At 35.8% G+C, this 6341-nt stretch overlaps 1 protein-coding gene across 1 annotated transcript in view; it reads right to left on the minus strand.

Moving 5' to 3' along the window:
* LOC129751040 (long-chain-fatty-acid--CoA ligase 4-like) overlaps positions 1-6341 on the minus strand; it is a 92015-nt gene extending 85674 nt beyond the window's left edge. Inside the window, exon 1 of the mRNA XM_055746293.1 lies at positions 6203-6341. The gene's annotated coding sequence lies outside the window, so the exon portion shown is untranslated. The remainder of the gene's footprint in view (positions 1-6202) is intronic.

Genomic DNA, 6341 nt, shown 5'->3' on the forward strand with positions numbered 1-6341 from the left:
CATCAACGTGCACAGCCCTCACCTCAGAAGTACCGATGACCGGAAGGTCAGCGAGCCGGAGACCGTGGAAGGTTGTCGAACCAGGAGCCAACTGGGAGATCATCGGATCGGGAAGCCAGGTGGAGGTCGAGAAGCCAGGAAACACGGGATGTCGTAGGACAGGTGCCATGGAAGGTCGTTTGGTCGGATCCTTGGAAGGTTGGCGAGTTGAGAGCCAGCGGAAGGTCGTCGTGCCAAAGGTGAGGCGTCGGGCCAAAATAAGAGCGTCGAGCCGGAACCAACAAAGTCGTCGGACCGGAGCCACTGGGAGATCGTCGACCGCTGCCATGGAAAGTCGTCGGACCCGCGCCATGGAAGGTCGTCGGACCGGCGCCATGGAAGGTCGCTGGACAATGAAGCAGTCGTCGGGCCAGATTCACTGGTAGGTCGTCGTACTGAAAGCCGTGGTAGGTTGGCGGGCCGATATCATGGAACGTCGTCAAGTCAGAAACCAGATGATGATCGTCGAACCAGGAGTAGACTTGCGAGCGGGCTACCACGGAAGGTCGTCAACCCGGGGCCATGGAAGGTCATCGGAACGGAAAGCCAAGTGGAGGTCGTCGGGCTGGAACCACTGGGAGGCGCAGGCCTCAGGAAAGGCGCCGAGACCAGAGGTCAGATGGAAGGTCGTCGGATCGAAGCCAGATGTAGGTCGTCGGATCAGGGATCATGAAAGGTCTTCAGACCAGGAGCCAATTGGAAGATCGTCCGGCTGGAGCCACTGGTAGATCGTCGAAGTAAGGTCGCCAAGCTGCAACAACAACTTTTATTCTTTAATTCTTTTTCTTTCTCAGTTAACCTCTCTATTGCTTAACTTACAAGTTAACTTGTAAGTATTGCTAATGACGGTTTTTTTCAACTTATGATATACTCTTATGATAAATATATCAATAAATTAAAAAGCTGCTTTACGTCTTAAAAGCTTTAGACGGAGTTATGTCTAAAACTAGATATTTTTACGATCTGGTAATAATTCAACAATAATGGCTTTTTTAAAGTTTTTTTTCCTAAATTCATGTGATAAACAGATAAAAAAACACCGGTACATCGTCTCTCGAGAACCATCGCGTGACTCAATGTGACTCGACGAGAGTCGAGTATAGAAGATGACAGCAGAGAAAAATCTCCCATTTTTTTTCTTATATTTTTGCTGTCTCGGCACGCGTGTTGCGCTTCTCAGATGTTTTCGGGGAGCGCGGGTTGCAGGCTGCAGCAGAACGTGACAGATTCCCGCAATATTCCCCATTCACCATCGTCAGCCCATCCCGGTTGCCGCAGACAGAACTGTTCGAAGCTCAAACGACCGGTGAATGGGAGAGAATCGTTCGAGGGACTCTCTCGGACCGGGTTGCCGGTTGACGGTCCGGGAGTTCGAGAGTAATGGGGTGATGTTGTAGTTGTTGGGATTTGTGTATACACGTTTTTTTTTTTTCGTGGCTGCCACACCGATATTTCGCTATTCGGTGGTCTTGCGCTGTGCGCATCTAACATCGTACGATGTTTTGGATATTTTCCCGGTACATAATACAAGAGGAAGAGGAGGAGAGGCAGGAAAAAACCTTCCCGTCACTGACGGTTGTGTGTAGGTCGCTTGCTGCTTCCCAAGGAACATCCGGCCCCGGGTTGCATACACAAAAACAGCAGTCACAGTGCGTGTGGGCAGAATTTGCTTTACTTGCCAGTGTGACCACTAGCAGTGGTTTTTCTGTTAATTGAAATTCTGGAAAATTCCAACTTCTTCGAGCCATTATCAGGATTACTTCGGCAGAACTTAAAATAAATGGACATTCAACTATTGGTTTTATTGACCCATGCCATTTGAAATGATTGATAAAAACAAGTCAAACATCAATCTTCTCGAAAGAGCGAGAATAAACAAAACCGGAAATATTTACATGCGATAAAAACGACTAGCTCAAGATAGCCAACAAATCGCTGGTAAATGGGAAATCCGATTTCCAATACAGCCCGCATCATTTCAAATCATAGCTGAGCTGGGTTTTTTCTTTCCTCTGCTAGCACCGCGTTGAGCGCTGAGATCATCGGGGGTTAAGAGCTACTTTTACATCTTAAAACTGAAGACTGAAGAAATAAAATTGTGTTTACATTTTTTTTAAGTAGGACAATGTGAATTGTCGTTACTACCTAGTATTCCAATTGCATTGTTACCTCAAAAATAAACAAGCTTTAGTATCTTCAAAATTTTTTGTGTCGAAAATTATTTTTTTCAACAACCGTATATTATCATAGGGTTGCGATTAGCCTGCTTTTAAGACATTATCAGTCAGGTAGCTTTTCCCTTACAGGGTGTTTGAGAAAGTAAACGTATAGCGTATTTTTTTCTTGTCAACCTTGCCTATTTTGTTTATTTGGTAAATATTGTTAATTTTGTAATTTTTTCCAATTTTATCAATTTTGTCAATTTTGTAAATATTGTCAATTTGTCGATTTTGTAAATTTTTGTAAATTTTGTTTATTTTGTAAATATTGTTAATGTTGTCATTTTATTCATTTTTTCGTTAATTTTGATAATTTTGTCCATTTTTTGAATTTTGTTTATTTTGTCATACTCGTCAATTTTGTCAGTTTGCCAATTTATCATTTTTGGTCAATTTTGTCAATTTTTTTAATTTTGTCAATTTTGCCAATTTTGTAAATTTTGTGAATTTTATCAATTGTCATTTTGGTTAATGTTGTCAACTTTTTCAATTTTGTCAATTTGGTCATTTTTGTCGATTTTAACAATTTGGTCAATTTGGTAAATTTTGTCAATTTTGTCAATTTTGTCAATTTTGTTAATTTTGTCAATTTTGTCAATTTTGTCAATTTTGTTTATTTTGTAAATTTTGTTAATTTTATCAGTTTTGTCAATTTGGTCAATTCTGTTAATTTTGTCAATTTTGTTAATTTTGTCAATTTATCAATTTTGACAATTTTATCAATGTTGTCAATTTTTTCGATTTTAACAATTTTGTCAATTTTGTCATTTTTTTCTAATTTTGTCAATTTGGTCAATTTTGTCAATGTTGTCAACTTTGTCAATATTCTCAATTTTGTCGGTTTTGTCAATTTTGGCAATCTTGTCAATTTGTCGACGTTGTAAATTTGGTCAATTTTGTCAACTTTATCAATTTAGTCAATTAGTCAATTTTGACAAATTTGTCAAATTTGTCAATTTTGATAATTTTGTCAGTTTTGTTTATTTTGTCAATTAAGTCAATTTTGTTAATTTTGGTTACTTAGTTTTTTTTCAATTTTGTCAGTTGTTTTTCAATTTTATCAATTTTTCAGTTTTGTCAATTATGTCAATTTTAACAATTTGACTATTTTGTCAATTTGCTCAATTTTAGTCAATTTTGTCGATTTTTACAATTTGGTCAATTTGGTAAACTTTGTCGATTTTGTCAATTTCCTCAAAATTTTGACTATTTTGTCGTTTTTCTCAATTTGGTCAATTTTGTCAATATTGTCAATTTTATCAATTAAGTCAATTTTGTTTTTTTTTTCAATTTTTGTCAATTTTGTCAATTTGTTAAATATTGTTAATGTTGCCTTTTTTCAATTTTGTGAATTTTGTACATTTTGTCAATGAAGTAAATTTTGTCAATTTTGGTCAATTTGGTCATTTTTGTCAATTTTGTTAATGTTGTCAATTTGTCTTTTGTCAATTTGGTCAATTTTGTCAATTTTGCCAATGTTGCCAATTTTGTCAATTTTGTCAATTTTGTCGATTTTGTCAATTTTATCATTTTTGTTAATTTAGTAAATTTTGCCAATTTTTTCATTTTTGTCAATTTTGTCAATTTGTCAATTTTGGTCAATTTTCTTTATTTTGTAAATATTTTTAATTTTGTCAATTTTTTCAATTTTGACAAATTTGTAATTTCTGTCAATTTTGTCAATTTTAACAATTTTGTCGATTTTGTCAATTTTGTCAACTTTGTCGATTTTGTTAATTATGTCAATTTATCAATTTTGACAATTTTATCAATGTTGTCAATTTTGTCGATTTTAACAATTTTGTCAATTTTGTCATTTTTTTTAAATTTTGTCAATTGGTCCATTTTCTCAATGTTGTCAACTTTGTCAATATTCTCAATTTTGTCGATTTTGTCAATTTTGGCAATCTTGTCAATTTGTCGACGTTGTAAATTTGGTCAATTTTGTCAACTTTATCAATTTAGTCAATTAGTCAATTTTGACAAATTTGTCAAATTTGTCAATTTTGATAATTTTGTCAGTTTTGTTTATTTTGTCAATTTATTCAATTTTGTTAATTTTGGTTACTTAGTATTTTTTTTCAATTTTGTCAGTTGTTTTTCAATTTGATCAATTTTTTTAGTTTTGTCAATTATGTCAATTTTAACAATTTTGACTATTTTGTCAATTTGCTCAATTTTAGTCAATTTTGTCGATTTTAACAATTTTGTCATTTTTTTCGATTTTTACCAATTTTGTCAATTTGGTCAACTTTGTCGATTTTGTCAATTTTGTCAAGTTTGTTAATTTTGTCAGATTTGTCAATCTAGTCCATTCTGTCAATTTTGTAAATTTTGTAAATTTTGTCAATTTTTTCAATTTTGAAAATTTTATCAATTTGTCAATTTTTGTCAATTTTGTTTATTTTTTTAAAATTGTTATTTTTTTTTTCAATTTTGTCAATTTTGAAAATTTTGTCAAAGTTGTCAATTTGTCAATTTTGCCAATTTTGTCAATCTTGTCAATTTTGTCGATTTTGTGAATTTTGTCAATTTTGTGAATTTAGTCAATTTTGTCAGTTTTGTTGATGTTGTCAATTTGTCAATTTTGTCAATTTTGCCGGCACTCAAACGAAGCGTAAGCTCACTTACCTAAGCGTGTCTCTCGTTTTGGAAGTCTCTTCTAGGAACAAACCCGCAATCATAAGAACGCTTATGCGGCATGATTTCACAATTTTCCCTAGCTTAACCGAAGAACATAAACCGCCGTTTTAGTTTACAATTTCAATTCGTTACAACAGCGAGTCACCTTGTGACTCATCCAGATGTATTATTTTAGCAACGTGTACCAATCCAGCCATCGTCATATCAGCTCATCGTGTTTGAGGTTGAAGGTTTATAGGTTTCAACTACAATGTCGAACAAACTGTTAACAATTTCTTCTAAACAGTTCTACTAGTTATTGGCCAACTGCAACTGAACCGTTATGCAGTTGACTATTTCATTTCTTTGTTCTGCTTCCCTATACCAATAACTAGGTCACAACTCGAATTAGTCAGGAGTCAGGAGGTTCTCACTCATCCTTATCATTATGACAAGCGTTGAGCATATAAATAATAATTAAAATTCCCTAACAAAAGCTTAAGCTTAATCCGTTTTAACAACAAATAAACAATTCCAAAATAATTCATAACAACAAGATAGCTATAGACGCGGCGGAGAAACCCGAAAAAGAGAGCCAAGCCCACGTTTTGGGATTTTTTTTTGTTCAGTTCCACTTGTATATCTGGCTAGAGACTGGAATTCCCTTGCACCAACACATTTGAAAACACATCGTCGGTGGACAGAAGAGCAGAGGCAACCTCAATATGGGTTCGGTCAGCTTGGCATGGCAGGGTGTTCCCCGGTTTGGCCGCTAAACGTGGTCTTTGCTGACGATGATGGAATGATGAGGTGGATCAAACCTCAGAAGAGTTGTTGTTTGTATCCCTCGCCTTTTTTTCGTTGAATTTCTCCAATAAGACTCTTTTGAGACCTCTAAATTTCTTACTGCAGAATCTGGGTTGTTTTGTCCCGGTTTGACTGAAGCATTTGGGTTTGGATCGAGAAAGCAACGACGATGGTAAGGGAGCCGCAAATTATCGATTAAATGGCTCTGGTAGGTTCTTTCTTCCCTCTCACACTATTTCTGTGCTGATGGGCTGCTGGCTATCTATAGGTTTAGGTATTTTGTCTTCTATTTTTGACGTTTACACGAGATCGGCCTAAATAACCCTGTGCTGCTAGGTATTGCAAAGAATGTGGCAATCCGGAAGCTATATCGCCAAATATGCGTAAGGATAATGATTCCAATTTAAGAACCCTGCCTGTTTGTTTTGACGTTCAAAAGTTGTGCCTCAAATTCCTTATTGGGAAAGGTTCGCCTTGATTTTGCAAGGATTTAATAAAGAAAAAGTAAATCTTACCTGCTACCCAAGTCCACCCGTTGATGACCTGAAGATGTGGTTACGTCAGCTGTTAAGTGCAAATTTGATCCACACGACGATCTTGACGACGAATCTGTTGCGGTTCAAGTTGAGCGCTATCTTTCGTACGTAAGTATAT

Source organism: Uranotaenia lowii, chromosome 3 (genome assembly GCF_029784155.1).
Source record: "Uranotaenia lowii strain MFRU-FL chromosome 3, ASM2978415v1, whole genome shotgun sequence".
Taxonomy (NCBI): Eukaryota; Metazoa; Arthropoda; class Insecta; order Diptera; family Culicidae; genus Uranotaenia; species Uranotaenia lowii.